Consider the following 22,141-nt stretch of genomic DNA (forward strand, 5'->3'; position numbering starts at 1 on the left):
GCGAAGGAAACTTTTTTCAATGGGAAGAGGATTCGAATAACATCCGACTTATCCACACAAACTTACCAAGCTCGAAGTGAGTGGAAGAACAACATCCAAGTACTTCAGAATAACAATTTAAAACCTCGGATCAAATATCCAGTAAAATTGGAGTTCACATTCGAAGGGAGAACCAGATCTTTCCACACCAAAGAGGAGCTAAAGGAGTATGTGAATAAAAAACCAGCCCTACAGCGAATATTAAGAGGGGAACCCCACCCAACAGAGATCGTAAAAGACACACAGACAGAATCAGAAAGAAACTTCAATAGCCAAAGTCCAGCAGAAAGACCAGCTCACTAAAGACAGGAAAAAAAAAGAGGAAAAAAAACCCAACAAGAAAATGGAAGGAGAAAAAACACCCTTATCCTTGATCTCTTTAAATATAAATGGTTTAAACTCCCCGATAAAGAGGAGCAGACTTGCAGAATGGATTCGCAAACAAAAAGTTGACATCTGCTGTCTACAAGAGACCTACCTTACTGTAAGGGACAAAAACAGGCTTCGAATGAAAGGATGGAGCAAGATCTACTAAGCAAATGCACCCACTAAAACGGCAGGTGTAGCTATTCTGATCTCAGAAAAGCTGGACTTCTCATTAAAGTCCACTCAAAAAGACAAAGAAGGACACTACATATTAATACAAGGAAAAATCCAGAATCAAGAAATCATGGTGATAAATGTATACTCACCGAACAAAAGAGGCCCAACATATGTCAAGCAAATTCTCACAGAATTACAGAGCAAGATAGATGCAAACACAATCATAGTGGGTGACTTTAATACTCCTCTGTCCCCAAGAGACAGATCCAACACCCAGAGGATTAGTAAGGGAGCTGAGGACCTAAATAACACCATTTCCCAAATGGATCTAACAGACCTATATAGAACCTTCCACCCTACAGAGACCCAATACACCTTCTTTTCAGCAGCCCATGGATCATATTCCAAAATAGATCACGTCATAGCCCACACAAAGAACCTCAGCAAATACAAAAGTATTGACATCATCCCATGTATTATATCTGATCACAGTGGATTAAAGGTAACCCTCAACAACAAGGGATAACACAGAGGCTATAAACACTCTTGGAGGCTAAACGCCATGCTGTTATCCAACACTTGGGCCACAGACCAAATTAAAGATGAAATCAACGAATTCATAAGCCACAATGACAAAGAAAACATCACAAAGAAACCTATGGGACACAGCTAAGGCAGTACTGAGGGGCAAGATCATTGCACTCAGCACCCACATTAAAAGAATGGAAGCAGAGCAGGTGAATACCCTCACGATGAAACTAAAACAACTGGAGAAACAAGAAATGACAGAATCTAAAACGACTAGGAGGGGAGAGATCACAAAGATTAAAGGAGAGATAAATCTGATTGAAAATAGAAAGACCATTCAACAAATAAATAAGACTAAAAGCTGGTTCTTTGAGAAAATAAACAAAATTGACAGACCCCTTGCAAGACTTACAAAAAAAAGAAGAGAAGAGACTCATATACGTAAAATCAGGGACTCCACTGGAAAAATTACAAGTACACACGATATTCAAACAATCATAAGGAGCTATTTCCAAAACCTCTACTCAGCAAAAAACAACAATTTTACAGAAATGGATCAATTCTTAGAGAAGTACAAACTGCTCAAACAGAACCAAGAAGAAATAAATCAACTAAATAAACCAATAACTTACAGTGAGATACAGGAGGTAATCAAGAACCTCCCTACTAAGAAAAGCCCAGGCCCAGATGGATTCACCAACGAATTCTACAAAACCTTTAGTGAGGAGCTAATACCAATACTCCTCAAACTCTTCTGCGAACTAGAAACAGAGGGAGAAATCCCAAACTCATTCTACGAAGCTAATATCATACTCATTCCCAAACCAGGCAAAGATCCAACAAAAAAAGAGAACTACAGACCAATATCACTAATGAACACAGACGCAAAGCTCCTCAATAAAATATTAGCTAACAGGATCCAGAAACTGATCAAGAAAATCATACATCATGATCAAGTAGGCTTCATCCCTCAGTCACAAGGATGGTTCAACATCCGTAAATCAATCAACGTAATTCACCACATAAACAGATCTAAAATTAAGAATTACATTGTTATCTCAGTCGATGCCCAAAAATCCTTTGACAAAATACAACATCCATACTTATTAAAAGCTTTAGAGAGAACAGGAATAGATGGAACATTCCTCAAAACAATAAAAGCCATATACAACAGACCAACTGCTAATATCATATTAAATGGAGAGAAATGTAAATCATTCCCCCTAAACTCAGGCACAAGACAAGGATGACCACTCTCCCCACTTCTGTTCAACATAGTGCTGGAATCCCTAGCCATAGCAATAAGGCAAGAGGAGGACATCAAAGGGATCCACATCGGCAAGGAAGAAATCAAGTTATCCCTATTCGCAGACGACATGATCTTATATCTGAAGGACCCGAAAAACTCAGTACCCACACTCCTACACCTAATAAACCAATTCGGCAAAGTAGCAGGATACAAAATCAATCCACAAAAATCAGCAGGTTTTATGTACACCAGCAATAGATAAACAGAAAAGGAAATTATGGAAACAATTCCATTTACAGTAGCCAAAAAAAGAATAAAGTACCGAGGGATCAACTTAACCAAGGACGTGATGGACCTATTCAATGAAAACTACAAAAATCTAATAAGGGAAATCAAAGAAGACACAAGGAGATGGAAAGACCTCCCATGCTCATGGGTAGGCAGAATCAATATAGTGAAAATGGCCATATTGCCCAAATGGTTATACAAATTCAATGCAATACCTATCAAAATCCCAGCCACATTCTTCACTGAAATAGAGAAACCAATCCATAAATTCATATGGAACAGCAAAAGACCTAGAATAGCCAAAGCAATTCTAGGCAAAAAAAATAGTGCAGGAGGTATCACAATACCAGACTTCAAGCTCTACTACAAGGCCATCATAATAAAAACAGCATGGTATTGGTATAAAAACAGATTGGAAGACCAGTGGATTAGAATTGAAGACCCAGAAATAAAACCGCACTCTTACAGCCAACTGATATTCGACAAAGGAGCTAAAGACATTCAATGGAATAAACATAGCCTCTTCAACTACTGGTGCTGGGAGAACTGGGCAGCCATATGCAGAAAACTCAAAGTAGACCCAAGCCTATCACCATGCACCAAGATCAACTCAAAATGGATCAAGGACCTCAACATCAGACCTGAATCCTTGAAACTACTGAAGGACAGAGTAGGAAAGACACTAGAATTTATAGGCACAGGAAGGAACTTCCTGAATAGAGTCCCAGGGGCACAACAAATAGGGGAAAGACTCGACAAATGGGACTACTACAAATTAAAAAGTTTCTGCACAGCTAAGGTCATAGCCACCAAAATAGAAAGACAGCCAACGATATGGGAAAGGATATTTACCAGCACAGCAACAGACAAAGGCCTGATATCGGTCATCTACAGAGAACTCAAAAAACTAAGCCCCTCCATGCCCAATAAACCTATTAGGAAATGGGCAAAAGAGCTAAAGAGAGACTTCACAAGAGAAGATATAAAAATGGCAAAGAAACACATGAGGAAATGCTCAACATCCCTGCTAGTAAAGGAAATGCAAATAAAAACAACCCTGAGATACCACTTCACCCCAGTTAGAATTGCCTATACTCTGAAATCAGGAAACAACAAATTCTGGAGAGGCTGTGGGGAAAGAAGAACCCTTCTCCATTGTTGGTGGGAGTGCAAATTAGTACAACCACTTTGGAAAACAGTATGGAGGTTTCTCAAAAAGCTCAATATAGACCTACCCTATGACCCAGCCATACCACTCCTAGGCATCTATCCTAAACAGCAAAACCCAAGATATCAAAAAGACATTTGTACTTCCATGTTTATCGCGGCACAATTCACAATAGCCAAAATATGGAAACAACCCAGATGCCCCTCCACAGACGAATGGATCCAAAAAATATGGTACTTATACACAATGGAATACTACATAGCGATTAGGAATGGTGAAATATTGTTATTCGCAGTGAAATGGTCAGAACTAGAACAAATAATGTTGAGTGAGACAAGCCTAGAACACAGAAAACAAAGGGGCATGATCTCCCTGATATATGACTGTTAACAAAGGGAGACGGAGAGACAGTAGAGACCAAGTCTGTGAATACTGTAGATGTTCTTGATACATTGTATATTGCATATATGTCTACCTGACCTAGACAAGGGATAGAAAAACAGGTCGTAAGGTATCACAAGAAATGTACACACTGCCCTATTATGTAACTGCACGCTCTTTGCACAACACCTTGTAAAAAAATTTATGTTCAATTAATAAAAAAAGAAAAAAAAGAAACTAAAGTAAAAGTTTTAAGCAAATAATCTCTCTTCCTTAAATCAGCAACCAACTATTGTTTCTCTGACTGTCCAACAGTTTCATTTCTTCTAGATTCAAATTTTGTTCACTTCTGATTGATATCTCCACTTATTCTCTACAACTATGGTAAGTCATCAATGCTTACTAATTTGTCTTACTAGGTTCATTTCATATCAGTATCAATCCTTTCTTCACTCCCAATGCAGGTGTACGGGTCCAGATAAAACTGGTAATGCTTCAAATATTGTTTAATGTGACAATTTCCTTGCTACTCTACTACATGGATTTTATATAATTGAATTTGTGTGGTTGTAGTAAGCTTCCATAATACCACTTTGAAGATTAGTTTCACCTTTTCAATAAAATAAAGCCTATAAGTAAAAAAAAAAAAAAAGCCAGAGGTGGAAATGGGGCACAAATGGTAGAGTTCCAGTATCAACACACACACACACACACACACACACACACACACACACACACACACGAATGCACACAAATAACAAATGTGATAATGTTGAGATCTGCAGCTTTTTAAAGAGGAGATTAAGGGATTGGGGTAGAGCCTTCGCAAATATAATTCATCCTGTTTTTTTAAAAAAGTTCTTACCCTCTGCCATGTAAGGACATAACAATGAAGTGTTACCTCTAGAAGACTAGGACAAGACTTTATCATAACTTTGCATTAGGCAGTGTCTTCATCTTGGGCTTCTTGACCTCCAAAAACATGAGACATAAATTTCTCTTTTTTATTAAGTATTTACCTTGAAGATATTTTTATGGCTTCAGGAACAAGATAATAATCTCAGTATTAAAAATTGGAATTAACAGGTGAATGGAGAGAGGAAGGGTGGGCAAATACAGCCATAATATTCAGTGGATATATGTGAAAACTGAACCAGTTAAGTTGAATGGATGTAGGGGTTGAGATAGATTGGGTAGCATGATCAAGATACATTATACTCAAAAACTGGCATGTATGTTTTTTAAAATGAGGAGCAAGCCAAGGATATCACCTCCACTCCTCTTCAACATATTACTAGAATTCCTAGCCAGAGTAATAAAGCAAGATACAAATATAAAGGGGATCCAAATAGGGAAAGATGAAGTTAAGCTCTTTCTCTTTGCAGATGATTTGATCGTATAATTTAAAGCACTCCATAGACTCTACTCCCAAGCTGACCCAAAACTTTGGCAAAGTAGCACAATATAAAATTAATCCTCAAAAATCAATGGCTTTTCTGTATGCCAACAAGGCAAAAAGCAAGATTGAAATAGGGAAAGAAACTCCTTTATCAATAGCCTCAAAAAATTAAAATACATAGGAATAACATTAACCAAAGAAGTGAAAAACCTCTATAATGAAAACTTTCCAAATCTGAAAAAGGAAATTAAGGTAGGACCTAGGAAATGGAAAATCTTCCCATGCTCCTGGATTGGGAGGATTAACATTGTGAAAATGGCAATACTGCCAAAGGCTATCTACAAGTTCAGTGCAATACCCATCAATATTCCAACACCATTCTTTAATGAAATAGAGGAAGCAATCCAAAATTCATATAGAAGAAAAAGATCCCAAATAGCCAAAACTATCCTAAGCAGGAAGAACACTGCTGGAGGAATATCAGTACCAAATTTCAAACTCTATTACAAAGTTATAGTAATAAAAAAAAACAGCTTGGTATTGGCACAAGAACAGGTCTGAGGACCAATGGAATAAAACTGAAGACCCAGAAATGAACTGGCAGACCTATGCCACTTAATCTTTGATAAGGGAATAAAAAACAGGATGGAGGAAAGACAGCATCTTCAACAAATGGTGCTGGCAAAATTGGTTAAACACATGTAACGAACTGAAGCTAGATCTTTATATATCACCCTGCATCAGAATCAATTCCAGATGGATCAAAGACCTCCAGGTAATAGCAGATACGGTGGAAACATTGCAGGAAAGAATAGGAGAAAAACTTGGACTCCTTGGCACAGGTCAAAACTTTTAATAAAGGTCAAGAAACACAACAAATTAAAGAAATGAATTAAAGAAATTAACACAACAAATTAAAAAAAGACAACTGGGATTGCATCAAACTTCAAAGCTTTTGGATGGCAAGGGACATAGCTTGCAAGATAAATAGAAGGCCCACAGATTGGGAGAAGAACTTCACTGGCCATAGATCAGACGAGAGCCTCATATCTAAAATATACTCAGAACTAAAAAAATTAATTTCCCCCAAAACAAATCCTCAAAGGAACAACTGCCCCATTAAAAACTGGGCTAAAGTCCTAAAGAGAGAGACTTCTCTGGAGAGGAAATGAGAATGGCCAAGAGAGACATGAAAAAGTTCTCAACATCACTGGCCTTAAAAGAAATGCAAATCGAAACAATACTGAGAGTGCACTTCACTCCAGTAAGAATATCCATTATCCACGATCAAACTGGATTCATTCCGGGGATGCAAAGTTGGTTTAATATATGCAAGTCAATTAATGTAATCCACCACATCAACCGGAGCAAGGTAAAGAACCACATGGTTTTTTTTTTTATCTCTGGATGCGGAAAAAGCGTTCGATAAAATCCAGCACCCATTTATGGTAAAAGCCCTGGAAAAACTGGGATTCCAGGGAACATGAATATAATCAAGGCAGTTTATGACAAACCAACAGCAAGCATAACTCTAAATGGTGAAAAACTAAAATCCATTCCCTTTAAAATCAGGAACAAGGCAGGGATGTCCACTCTCTCCCCTGCTCTTCAACATAGTACTAGAATTCCTAGCCAGAGAAATTAGGCAAGAAGAAAATATAAAGGGGATCCAAATAGGAAAAGATGAAGTTAAATTTTCTCTCTTCGCAGATGACATGATCCTATACCTAAAGAATCCCATAGACTCTCCCCCAAGCTACTAGAGCTGATCCAAAACTTTGGCAAAGTTGCAGGATATAAAATAAACCTTCAAAAATCAACGGCCTTTCTCTATGCTAATGACCCGAAGACTGAGAAGTGAAAGACCTCTTTGATGAGAACTTTAAAAGCTTGAAAAACGAAATTAAGTCAGAACTAAGGAAATGGAAAAACCTCCCATGCTCCTGGATTGGGAGGATTAATATAATCAAAATGGCAATATTGCCAAAGGCTATCTACAAATTCAATGCAATACCCATTAATATCCCAGCACCATTTTTTAATGAAATACAGGAAGAAATCCAGAAATTCTTAAGGAACAATAAAAGACCTAGAATAGGAAAAACACTCCTAAGCAGAAAGAACAATGCTGGAGGAATTACAATACCCAACTTCAAGCTGCGTTATAAAGCTATAGTAATAAAATCAGCTTGGTATTGGCACCGGAACAGGCCTGAAGACCAATGGAACAGAATTGAAGACCCAGAAATGCACCCACAGAACTACGCCTACTTAATCTTTGATAAAGGAGCTAAAACAATAGTATGGAAGAAAGATAGCCTCTTTAACAAATGGTGCTGGCAAAACTGGCTCAATACATGCAACAAACTAAAACTAGATCCTTATATATCACCCTGCACCAAATCAATTCCAACTGGATTAAAGTCCTCGAAATCAAAACAGACACCCTGAAAACACTAAAGGAAGAAGTAGGAGAAACACTTGGGCTCCTTGGCGCAGGACGGAACTTCCTTAACAAAGCCCAGAAAGGCTACAAATCAAAGAAAGGTTGGACAAATGGGACTGCATCAAACTGCAGAGCTTCTGCACGCCAAAGGACATAGCTCGCAAGATAAACAGAAAGCCCACAGACTGGGAGAAGATCTTTACCGGCCATTCAATGGACAAAGGCCTCATATCTAAAATATATGCAGAACTAAAAAAATTACCCTCTTCCAAAACAAAACCGCAAAGAACCAATAGCCCCCTCATCAAGTGGGCTAAAGTCTTAAAAAGAAACTTCTCTGATGAGGAAATAAGAATGGCCAAGAGACATGAAAAAATGCTCTACATCACTGGCCATAAAAGAAATGCAAATCAAAACAACATTGAGATTCCATCTCACCCCAGTAAGAATGTCATATATCAAGAAAACTAACAATAACAATTGTTGGAGGGGATGTGGCCAAAAGGGAACCCTACTTCATTGTTGGTGGGAATGTAAACTGGTTCAGCCACTCTGGCAAGCAGTATGGAGATTCCTCAGAAGGCTAAATATAGAACTCCCCTATGACCCAGCAGCCCCACTTTTGGGTATCTATCCAAAAGACCACAAACAAAATCACAGTAATGCCACCAGCACAACAATGTGCATTGCAGCACAATTTGTCATAGCGAGAATCTGGAACCAACCCAGATACCCCTCCATAGACGAATGGATCAGGAAAATGTGGTACACATACACAATGAAATTTTATGCCTCTATCAGAAAGAATGACATTGTCCCATTTGTAAGGAAATGGAAGGACTTGGAAAAAATTATACTAAGTGAAGTGAGCCAGACCCAAAGAAACATGGACTGTATGGTCTCCCTTATTGGTAATAATTAGTACAGGTTTAGGCAAGTCATAGCAGAGGATCACAAGGCCCAATAGCTATACCCTTATGAACACATAAGATGATGCTAAGTGAAATGAACTCCTTGTTATGGAGACAGTTGTTATATCACAGTTGTAACTACTTTCAACGTCCCATGTGTATCTGTAGCTTCTCTTATTGATGATGTTCTTGTATCACCTTCCTGTGGTTGTACCTACACTATCTCTGTAATCTTATCTGAGTATATTGGAAACCGTGTATACTGGTATTGGAACTAGGAAATTGAATAGGAATACCAAAATTGAGAGACACAGGGTAAAAAATGACAAACAACTACAAAAGCAATACTTGCAAAACTGTTTGGTGTAAGTGAACTGAACTCCTCAGGGGGGAAAAGGGTAAGGGGGAGGGGGAGGGGGTATGAGGGACAAGGTAACAAACAGTACAAGAAATGTATCCAATGCCTAACGTATGAAACTGTAACCTCTCTCTACATCAGTTTGATAATAAAAATTGGGGGAAAAAAAAGAATATCCATTATCAGGAAAACTACAGATGCTGGAGGGGATCTGGCCAAAAGGGAATGCTACTACACCGTTGGTGGGAATGTAAACTTGTTCAACCACTCTGAAAAAAGTGTGAAGTTTCCTCAAAAGGCTAAACATAGAGTTCTCCTATGACTAAGCAACCCCACTTTGGGGCATTTACCCAACGGAAACAAGGCCATACTGGAGCTACTGGCACAACCTTGTTCATTACAGTAGTTCATTACAGTTAGTTCTGTAGTAAGCTAAATTTTTATCTGCTTACAGACAGAATGGTGTGGGTCTCTTGAGGTAAAGTGTGTTCCATGACCCTAAATCTGTGTAGTCAGAGACCCTTAATGGCTTACCTGTGGCAGTGTCGCCATCTTGCTGAAACTTTTATAAATATTGTTCCGAGAATAGAAAATGTTCAAACAATTCACTTTATCAAAACTTAGTATTTGAATATTCCTCCATTCTCAAAAATATTTATCAATCTGTTAAACTTTATTTGAATTTGTAGTAAATATATTATCTCATTATTAATTTCTGTCTTCCTTTTCTATAGTTAGATTAAGAAAAAAGTAAAATACTCATGTAATAAATATGAATTTCCATGCCAATTACCTCCCACCTTTCCCTATTTAATCCTGTTCAACAGGAGTCCCAACTCTCTTTCCTTTTCTCTCTTTCTTCTTTCCCCTCTGTCTCCTCACGCCTCTATCTTGTGTGGGCTGGCAGCTTGCTTTCCCCCAATAAACTCCTTCCTGCCTGAACCATGTGAAGGATTTCCTTTCTGGCGAACCTTACATCTGGTGCACCTTACATCTGGTGCAGTGACTCAGAAGGGGACAGAGTCAGGAGTCGCTGGATCCCCTCCTCCATCTGCTCTTCTGAGGGTTACTCTGCTTCCTTGATGGCCCCTCCTCGCACCAAACTGCTGAAAGCCGGAGGAACCTCACCTTGCACTTCGTGCCTTTATCATTGCTGGCTATGCATCCACCACACCATCTCCTTTCTACATCCGGTGAGTGACTCCCATCTACAGGTCTTCTGTTTGTCTGCCTTATTGGGCTCCTATGTCCTCACCAGACTACTCCATAAAGTCAAAATGCCCATAGGCTAGAAAATCATTCTCAGTATCCCAACCTTTTGGCTTGTGCCCTGGAGAGTGTGACGCAGGCTGGGGTTCAGGGACCCCCATCTAGGTTATCTTTCAAAGGCTAGCCCTTCTGGGTGTGATCTACTCCACAAGCTGAAGGAATAAGTGGGCAGTCTTGGAGAAATAACTCTGCCTCAGACTTCTTCTAGGCTTAATTCAATTACTGGCATCTACCACCAAGGGACTGCTGCTTGCTACCTCCTGCTGGAGGGATCATATCCTCCACCTTTTGCCACTAATGTTGATGCCCCTTGCCAGCCGGAAGAAGCCAGAGAGAGTCTTATGTCTTTTTCATAATTATTAAAAGGCCAGAATGTAATATCCACCCCCGGGAGGAATCCAAGCAGATGCCCCCCACCTGTTTTAAGTCTGCATCCAGTACCCTCATTATCTAGGTAGCTGGCTCACCTGCAGCCAGTTATTTCCCCCTTCTCTGAGGTCACATCCAATCCACCTGGCCATACCTCCCACCTTTCCCCATATAATCCAGTTTAACATGAGTCCCTGCTCTCTACTTTTTCTTTTTCTCTTCTTCCTTCACCTCTGTCTCTGTGTGGGATTGCAGTTTGATCTCTCCCCATAAACTCTCCTCTGCCTGAAGCATGTGGTGGGTTTCTTTCTGGAGAACCTTACATAAAGTGTCTCCTTTACTTTGACCAGCAATGTTTTAGTTAAAATGAGTAAGAGTCAGGGAATCAGGGGAGAAGCTACTGTAGGATGGATGTATCATCAGAGATTCTATGGTAAAGAAATTTGCCAGAATCCATAAGAAAGAATACCTATAAAATGAAATTCAGAGCATCCAAGTCGGGCTAGCAGTCAGGGTTCTGAATTCACAGATGAGCTTTATGAAAAAAAGGGACCATTGGGAAATGAAGTGTGGAATCTGTGCAGGAGACTGAATGTAATGCAACTATTAAAAATAAGTTTTTTTGAAATGTGAATCATTATTATAAGATGGAAGTTACAGAATAATTTGAGTGGTCAGGTCAATAAGGTAAAACTGTCCAGAAGCATTCTATAGAACCACATTTTTTGTGCCAGTACTTGGCTTTAAAGTCAGGGCCTTGGGGGTCTGTCTTTTAGCATTTTGGCTCTAGGCTGACACTACTACTTGAGCCACACCTTCACTTCTGTGTTGTTGTTTTTCTGGTTAACTGGAGAAAATAGTCTCAAGATTTTTCTGCATTGGTTGAAGTCAGATCTCAATCCTCAGATCTCAAATTCTCGAATAGCTAGGATTATGGGTGTGAGCCACTGGCACCCAGGTAGAATCATTGTACTTTGAATCCCTACTGGAGATTAACGCTGGTATCTCTGCCTCTTTGTGGCTGAGCTCTATCTGCTGACTACTCTAGTGATTCAATGATTTTCTATCTGGTTTTGATACCAGCTGGAGACTGTGATCTTTCCTGTATTCAGTAGATAAAGTACATAGAAACTGAGATTATGTGAGTGAGTGGAGCTGATGACTGATGAGTGACAGTTGAGACAGGCTCAGAGTACTTACGAACCTTGGAAGGAACTGGTGCAACTGCCAAGAGGGAAATTGGAAAGTGATTTCTCTAGTAATAATTACCTCATGTCATTGAAGATAAGGATCTATATATGGATGGGTCAGTAAAACAACCCAGATGTTTCTTGTTCACACATGTATTCCATGGTTTCTGATTTCTTGTCACATCTGTGGCTATAACTCCTGGTCTATTGTCTTCAGATACTGTTTGGGGTAGAGGATTGCCCCAGGGTGCAAACACTTTCAAGACCTATGGAAATGGTAAATTTCCTTGTTATACTGGCTAGAGATGATAGTAATACTTGAGTTCATTGCAGAAAGCATCATATACAATCTTTTATTTTATTTTTTGCTTGGACTCAGGGCCTTAGCACCGCCCCTGGCTCCCTTTTGCTCAAAGCTAGCACTCTACCACTTGAGCCATAGTGCCACTTCCAGGTTTTTCTGTTTATGTGGTGCTGAGGAATTTAACGCAGGGCTTCATGCATGCAAGGAGAGCACTCTACTGCTAAGCCATATGCCCAGCCCCATATACAATCTCATAATGAGCAACTACACCTTCAAAATAATATTCGGGCCAGAAAAGAAAATAAGCACAATGGCACTGTCAGCATTAAGTTTCCCATGGAAATTGTCAGTTTTCATGAGAAATTGTCAAACGAATCAAAGTGCACTTCAAATTTCTTCCATGGGGGAAGAAAGTCCACAAAAATTACATTGAATCATCAAATTAGATCTTATGGTCATTCATCCATCAATCTATCTACTCATAAGTATTTATCAAAGATATACTAAGCTAAAACACTCACTAAGCAAAACAAAAGAAAATGACAGGATTGTGGGATGGAATGGGGATAAAGAATAGACAGCTTTTAGTTTTATAAAGATAGGTGAAAGAAGGGGAAAGAATAAATAATGAATTTGAAATTTGAATTCTGGCTACCTAGAAACTGAGAGTAAAGAAAGAGGAGGAAGAGCTCATATTGATTTTAGTGAACAGTAGCTATGAGGAAGAGGTGAGGATGAAGTCAGTGTGAACTATATAGATGGTAAGGTCCTATCAGACTTCCATGTTCTCTTTCATATGAGGGTTTCTGATAGAGATTATATTGAATGCATTAAGGTCGTTTGAGGCCATAAACTTAGGTAAAATAAATATTGGGTAGGTAACATCCTAAGTGCCATAGGATGTCATGCACTCTTCTGCACCCTCAGACACCAAAATCACACAGTGAATATGTTACAGGAAAAAAAGTACACAGAAAAATTTAATTAGAGATAATTACTTTTTTCAGTGTGGATAGACTGTACAGTACACTATATTATCTCTTTGGAGAAATCATAGGGCTCACTCTCCCTTCTTTCCTACCTTCCTTTTTTTCCTTCTTCCTTTTGTTTTGCTCTCTTTATACTTCATGATAAACATATTTATTGAGCAACATATGAAGTGTTATCTATGTATGAATTGTAGAATGACTTAATGAAGCCTAATTTATCTTGCCAGTTTGCCTTTTGTGTGCAATCAAAATGTGAAAATTCTATTCTTCTACAATTTTGAAAAGTACATATAAACTGATCACATTGCAGTGCAATAGGTAATAAAGGCACATTTTTCCTGTTTAAAACTTTGCAGTCTTCCCTTTTCCCATTTGTGCTTTCTCTTTCTACTCCACGTTTCTAGAAGATCAACTTATTTAGATTCTGTGTGTACATAAGACCAGATACTTCTTTTGTGTGTTTGTGCCTCTCCTGGGGCTTAAAAGCAGGACCTGAGTGCTGTCCCTGAGATTTTGTGTTCAAGGATAGCACTCTGCCACTTGAATCACAGCTCCACTTATGGCTTTTTCTTGGTGAGTAACTGGAGATAGGTGTCTCACAAACTTTTCTGCTCAGGCTTGACTTTGAACAGCAGTCCTCAAATCTCAGTCTCCTGAATAGCTAGGATTGCAGGTGTAAGCCACCAGTGCCTGGGCTGAATGTGGCTTATTTCACTTACTATAGTAGCCTACGGTTCCATTCATGCTATCACAAGAATCCATGCTTTTCTCAGGTTGAATAAATATTCCACTTGCTCTCATACACACACACACACACACACACACACACACACACACATCCCTAATGTACATGTATGGATGGATGTTTCATTTTCTTTAGCACGTTTACTCACTGATGGAAACAGTTTGATTTCTTATCTTAGCTACTGTGAAAAATGCCTAAATGAATGAAAAAATAAACCTTCACAGTCAATTGAATTTGGCAAAGGTGCTAAGAAAACAGTAGGGGCAGGACAGTCTTTTAAAATAAATGATATTGGAGAAACTACATGCACAGGAATGAAATTGCACCCTTATCTCACACTATGTAAAGTCCACTGAAAGTGGATTAATGACTTGAAATTGTAGTATTTCTAGAAGAAGGTATAGGGGGAAAGTTCAATAACATTGGTCTGGAAAATGCTTTCCTGTCTGGAACTTTTTAAGCACAGAATGCAAAAATAAAAATAGACAAGCAAGATTATATCAAACTGAAAGGCTTCTTTACAGAAAGGAAACAATAGTGTGAAGAGACAGCCTGCAGTTCAGAAGAAAATATTTTCAGAACATACATCTGATAAGGAGCTAATATCCAAAACACATAAGTAGCTCAAACAACTCAACAGCAAGAAAACAAATAATATGATTTTAAAATAAGCAGACATTTTTCAAAAGACAAGCTGCTGAGAATAACATTCCTAAAAAAAGAGATACGAATGGTCACCAGATACATGAAAAAATGTTCAACTTCTCTAAATATCAAAAAGTTGCAAATGAAAACATTGATATATTATTTCACCCTTGTTAGTATGGGGTAATTAACAAAAAGACAAATGATACAAGTGCTGTAAAGGATGTGGGGGAAAGGCAGTCCTGGAACACTGTCAGTGGAAATGTAAATTAGTACAGCCATTAAAAATATAGAATAGTGGTTCTGAACAGATATTCTAAAAATGGAGAATTGAATTACCATGTGATCCAGTAATCAATCTCCTATCTATATGCACATCCAGAGAAATTTAAATGAGTATGTCAAATATTCTATATCTCAGAGACTGCCCTCCTAAACTGAGATATGTCCAATAAATTGAAACTGTTTAATACATTTTTATTTTTTAAAGTTGTTTTAGGTAGCATTATAAATGTGATTCTTAGCCAGGCACTGGTGGCTTCTGCATATAATCCTACCTACTCGGGAGGTTGAGATCTGAGGATGGTAGTTCAAAGCCAGCTCAGGAAGGAAAGGCCATGACTCTTATCTCCAATAAACCACCAGAAAACCAGAAGTAGACCTGTGGCTCAAGTGGTAGACTGCTAGCATTGAGCTGAAGAGCTCAGGGACAGTGCCCAGGCTGAGTTCAAGCCTCATGACCTCCAATAATAAAAAATAAAAATAAAAAATTGGTTCTTGTTATTCCATCTTAGAAGCATAAGTTTGGTAATACAAATTTCAGAGCTAAATTATTGTTTAGAGATTATGTTAAATCTATGGATCATTTGAAAATGTCATCTTAACAACATTTAGTCTGGCATCCATGATGGTGAAGTGCTTTCCTTGTATTAAGTTTTTGATAGTTTTTCAACCACATTTTGTACGATCCAGTATGCAAATCTTGCACTTACTTGCTGAAATCTATTCTTACGTATTTTGTTATCATAATACCAAAGGACATATAACTTTTTAAATTTGTTTCAGATTATTCATTATATTATAACAAAGTGAAAGTAATTTTTGCATGTTGGCCTCATAACCTACAGCTGTTAAAATTAAGCTAATTATCTTTGAATGAATTTTGAAGTATTTTATATAAAAGATCATATTGTATGAACAGATACAATTTTGTTTTTCTTTTTTAATTTTAATTAGTTTTCTTTTTCTTGTCTAATTGTGTTCTGGAAATTCTACTTCAACACTGAATGTAAATACAAAAGCAGTCATCATCACCTTATTTCTTACAATTTCTTCTTCTTTCTTTTGCCTTTCATTGTTAAATATAATGTTAGCTATTGATTTTTCACAAATTTCTTGTTGCTTGGAGTGAGTTTTCTCCTATATTTTGTTTAGTGAGTGTTTTCTTTTAATTATGAAATTTATTTGATATGGCTGAATGATTTTTCTGCATCAGATGATGTGAGCACTTTTTTAGACACTTTATTCTATTAGTGTGTGGTATCATGGGTGAATTTTTCACATATCTATATAGATATAGAGGATTACAGATGTTAGATAATAGCTTATTTAGATAATAGAGATAGATACATGATAGGTAGTTAGATAGGTACATCAACAGATAGATATAGAGTTGTCATTGCCTATTACATTCATGGAATTAAACCTAAATAATCATATGTGTATTCCTCTTAGTATGCTTTTGGATTTTACTTTTATTTTGTTGAGGATATTTGTGTCTGTATTCATAAAGGACAATAGTTGATAGTTTGCTTTCTTTTGATTTCTACATGTGTATTTGATAGCAAGAAACACTAGCTTCATAGAATGAGTTAGGAACTGTCTCCTCGTCTCCAATTTTTAAGAAGAGATTGAGAATACTGAGTTGACTTGATCTTTGAATTTACCAGTGAAATTATGTGATACTGCATGTTGTTGGGAGGTATAAGATTACTAGCTCTTTGTGTTGTAGACTGCTCTCCTCAGGGAGTTTGTGTATTTCCAAGGATTTTCTCTTTTATTGATGTAAAATTATTTAGAGTATTATAAAATTATTTTTATATATGCAACAACTCTTGTGTCCTGTTTCACTGTGGATCTTATTCTCTCTTTTGCCATGGGAAAAAATCTAATTATATTTTTGTCAATTTTGTTGATCTTTTCAAAGACCCAGCTTCATTTATAATATTTTTGTGAGTTTCATTGTGCTATTTTTATAATGAACTTTCATAATCATCACCCCTTTATTCCTTCCTTCCTCAATTCACTGGTTCATTATTTCAGTCTCAATTTTACTATCATATCATACTATTATTTTTAGGTCCATATGTCTTATGGGGAAGAAAATATGTGATAGGCATATTTCTGAGCTTATCATATCTCACTTAAAGTGATTACTCACTATTTTCCTGGAAATGACACAATTTAATTCTTTATATATGAATATTGCTCTATTGTATATGTCCATCACATTTCTTCAGTCATTGATTACTGGGCATTATAGAAACTATTTCTATTTGGTTACTTTTTATTCAATCACTTTGTTGATAATGTCTATATGGCACATTATTACATATTATTTCTGACTTGAGTACATGACAGGTATGGACCTATGAAGTGGTTTGATAGAATAGTTGATTTAAAGTTTTCATCTAATATATAAAATTTATTGGCTTCTTAAAGAATAGTTTTTTACTGATTGTTTTCGAGTGTACCATTTTTTTTTTTTTTCTTTTTTTTTTTTGGCCAGTCCTGGGCCTTGGACTCAGGGCCTGAGCACTGTCCCTGGCTTCTTCCCGCTCAAGGCTAGCACTCTGCCACTTGAGCCACAGCGCCGCTTCTGGCCGTTTTCTGTATATGTGGTGCTGGGAAATCGAACCTAGGGCCTCCTGTATCCGAGGCAGGCACTCTTGCCACTAGGCTATATCCCCAGCCCCTCGAGTGTACCATTTTTTGACTGTGCTGAGAACTGAATCCAGGGCATTGTACATGCTAGCTAGGCAACATCCCCAGGCCCCTCTATTAATTTTTTTTCTATAAGTGGGTCATACTTTCATGATTCTTGAAATGATTTAGTGTTATTCATGACCAGATAGTTGAACAGTCTAATATGATAACTATGGCAATTGTATTCTTTTCCATGAAATAATATTTCATTGCTGCTTCTTGTGGGTTACTATTTGTTTAGTGACTTTTACAAACAATTTTAAGTTTGTTTTTTCTCATTAGATTACAACTGTGGTTTGTATTCCATTACCCTCCTGATCTGTATATTTATAGCTCCCCCAAGTATTGAAAATGTAAAACAAAAGAAAAATTTATTACTTTTCACACTTCTCCAATTCTTAGTTGAACGACTTATAAATCTGCTTTGACCATCATTCCATCTTTTTACAGACACTGAAAGCCACTTAGATGTGATCTATTAAGCTTTTCTGTGATTTGTGAACATGTATATAGCCCTGAGTATATACATGGCAGATATCATTCCCCCATATATCTTCCTTGGCAACCTCTTCATTGCCATAAATGAAATTCCCACACATTTCTTTGTTTATATTGCTTGTTCTGGTTGATATTTTTTGACACAGGCCAATACTTGTTTCTCTAAGTAGTTTTGACATATACCAACCGGGATACTGCCTCAGCGCCTAAAACACTGTGTCAGGTGAAACCAACCAATGAAGTCTCTTGGGAAGCTACTTCAGAAGGCCAACACAAAGGTTAAAATATTAAATCACAATGTTTTAGGAGAAACTACATGTTTTTTCCTTTGACACTAGAAACATGCACTGAGAGTGAGGACTGCCATTTTGTGCCCCTCTCCAGCTTTATTGAACTGTAAATGATAAACAAAAACTATACGTACTTATGGAACAAATTGATATTTTTCACCCTTCTCCTAGCTTTATTGAATTGTAATTGACAAGTATAGTTTATATATTGAGGGAGCTAGAGGACATATTTATAGCTGTCAAGCTAATTAACATAGACATGATCTAACACCTTTATGTTTATATATGTATGTGGTAAGATTACTTATCATACAGTTAGCAAGTCTAATGATGGAAAATAGTATTATCTGTAGTCACCATGTTGTAAATTAGGTTTCCAAAAATATTGATCATAATTAACTAACACATGGAGCCCTTTCACAAACCTCTCCCCAATTTCCTCATCACCTATCCCCTGGCTACCACCATTATGCTAATTCTGAGTTTCACTGTTATAAATTTCACATCTGGATTTACTTGATTTTTCAGTTTCTGGATTATTTCAACTGCCATTATATCCTTTAGGTTCATCTATGTTACTGTAAGTGACCGATTCCTTTTTGAAAGGATGAATGATATTTTATCAAAATAGCATTTTTTATCCATCTATCAATGAATGTTTAGGTTGATTTTATTTCTTTGCTTTCAGAAAAAGTTATGCAATGAACATGAGACCCCATGTTTCTCTGAGATACTGAATTTCATTTCAGTGTCTATAACCACAAATGGGATTTCTTTATCCTATGGTAGCTCTATTTGTAATGTTCTGAGATTTCTCCATAGTGTTTTCTATAATGAATATGAATTTTGTTCTATTTTTCACCTATCTGAAAAAAAGGTATCTAACCTGTTATATAGCAGAATAGGCCAAATGACTTTTGGTAATAATCTTTTGGATTTTATCTCAAATTTCTTATATATGAATCTTTGATATGTACTTTTTCTGTGTAATTGTTACATAGCTCATCATTAGAAAAGTATTCTTTTTGGTGTGTGTGTGTGTGTGTGTGTGTGTGTGTGTGTGTGTGTGTGTGTGTGCTGGTCCTAGAACCTGAACTCAAGGCCTCAGCATTGTCCCTGAGCTTTTGTGTTCAAGGCTAGAATTCTACTATTTAAGCCACTGTTCCACTTCTGGATTTTTGTAGCAGAATTGGAAATAAGGGCCTCACGGACTTTCCTTCCTGGGCTGGCTTTGAACTGCATCCTTAGATCTCAGCCTCCTAAGTAGCTCACAGGTGATGAGCTAGTAGTGCTCAGCTTTAGAATACCATTCTTAACCACTTGGCTTAAATTCTTCCTGATGTCCTCATGAGAAATAATAATGAGTATTTGTAGAATTCTTTACTCATGGGGACTGGGAATATGGCCTAGTAGCAAGAGTGCTTGCCTCGTACAGATGAAGTTAGTGCAAGCAATTTTACGTGAATTATTCTCTAGGTCACAAACTGAGATTCTACAACACAGTTGCATACTTTATTCACTGAGAGGGTTACTCTCAGCCTAACTTCTCCTATGGGATTTCATTATATTAACAGAACTATCTCTGCATTTATTACAAAGTGCAGGGTATAATACCATACTGAGGAAGAAATTACCATCCATTCCAATGATTTCCAAACTTCCATCAGCCAATTCCATCCAAATTTATTAATGTTAATAATTAGGTTTTCACTGATACAGTGCTTCTGTGCAAGCAAGTCAATAGTCACTAATAAATGATGCAGGATGGATTTTTCTAACTAATAAATGATGCCGGATGGATTTTTCTAATTAATTAGCTTGTTTGCCACGACAATAACCAACGAAGCAGTTCCATCTCCAATTCATTCTTCTTACATATCAACCAGTTCCCAAAGGGCTTCTGGCTGTACAATGTTTGACTTCTAGTATCTTCAGGATGATTCCACCATCATTAATAATGATTATGTTGCCAGTATCATCCACCAATATTTTATTCACTGATCCATTGCCATATTGGCAATAGATTGGAAACCATAACTTTATGGGAGTAGATCTTTCCCCTGCTGTCTGTAGTCCTCGGATATGAACAAATGCCCCTTCATCTTCTTAGCAGACCATACATGAAATTTCACTCATGGACCAGTGTCTTGATCACCAATGGTAGGTCTATGGCATTGAGAATACTAAGGCAGCACCCAGGAAGCTGCTAGTTAACACCACTTCATTTACTCCCCACTTTTCTGGCCTAGTCAGAAGTCATGAGTGAAAGCAAGTTCTATTTCTGTGTTGCAGAATCTGTTCATAAGATGCCATGACACTAATTCAGACACTAATTCAGACTTGGTGGGAATCTGAAGAAAAGGCTGGGGAACTTTTGTTAGTTTATTTTTTCTTCTACTTTAAACAAGAACAGTGGATGATGTGAATTTATGTAACCAGTTCACTGATTTGACAGCCTTAAGAGAACAAGGATAGAAATAGTCCCATGGACAATCTCAGCAGGAAAACATCACTTCTGCAATAGTTTCTTTTGTGTTTCAACAAACCACTATGCAGGTGGAAAACTCTTAAACTGACATTCCTCTTGGCATCTATCCTGAATCTGGGTACTAGATTGGACTGCTACCTTCTGCTTTCTTCTGGTGCTATTCATATTGTGAAAAGACAATGTCCTACAGTAAGACTGAGTCTAAATGTTACCCTTCATTAGTATTCTTTAACACTTCCCAAGGTTCATTTGCCTTTATCTTTTCTTTGCTGGTACTGGGGTTTAATGTCAGAGTCTTGCACTTGCTCAGCTTGCTCAGTTTGCTCAGCTGGCACCCTATCACTTCAATCATGCTTTCTGCCTGTTTTTTGCAATAGATATTGGAAACAGGCTCTGGAGAATTTTTCTACCCCCACTGGCTTTGAGCAGTGATTCTCTGGATCTCACCCTAGTAAATAGCTGAGACTGATGGTGTCAGCCACTGCTGCCTGTACTTTTATCCTTCTTACCTTTTCATTTTATTTCATTTTATTCTTCTTAAGCTGTATTCATATTTCCTGAAATGAACAAAAACAATTGTGGTTTTCCTTTGGATTACAACACACCTATTCAGTACTATCCATACTCCTTTCTCTTTTCTCAGCTTCCAACAAACAGAGATCTTATGTGCATCATTTATCTAGAAATTCGGCTTGCTGTAGGGACTGGGAATTCAATCAATAGTTATTTATTTATTTATTTACATTCCTTCTTTAATAGGTTTTTACAATGTTAGTCATAGAACACAAATGAGTAATGTATTCTACCATGCAGAACTGGCAGGCTGTGGCATATCTTTTCATAGTATGAGGTTATTTGGGGACACTTTGGACTAATAAGGATGGAGACTTTGAATATTGTAGTAAAAGAAATATCTTGGGGCTGGGGATATAGCCTAGTGGCAAGAGTGCCTGCCTCGGATACACGAGGCCCTAGGTTCGATTCCCCAGCACCACATATACAGAAAACGGCCAGAAGCGGCGCTGTGGCTCAAGTGGCAGAGTGCTAGCCTTGAGCGGG

The sequence above is a fragment of the Perognathus longimembris genome, chromosome 28 (assembly GCF_023159225.1).
Source record: "Perognathus longimembris pacificus isolate PPM17 chromosome 28, ASM2315922v1, whole genome shotgun sequence".
Lineage (NCBI taxonomy): Eukaryota > Metazoa > Chordata > Mammalia > Rodentia > Heteromyidae > Perognathus > Perognathus longimembris.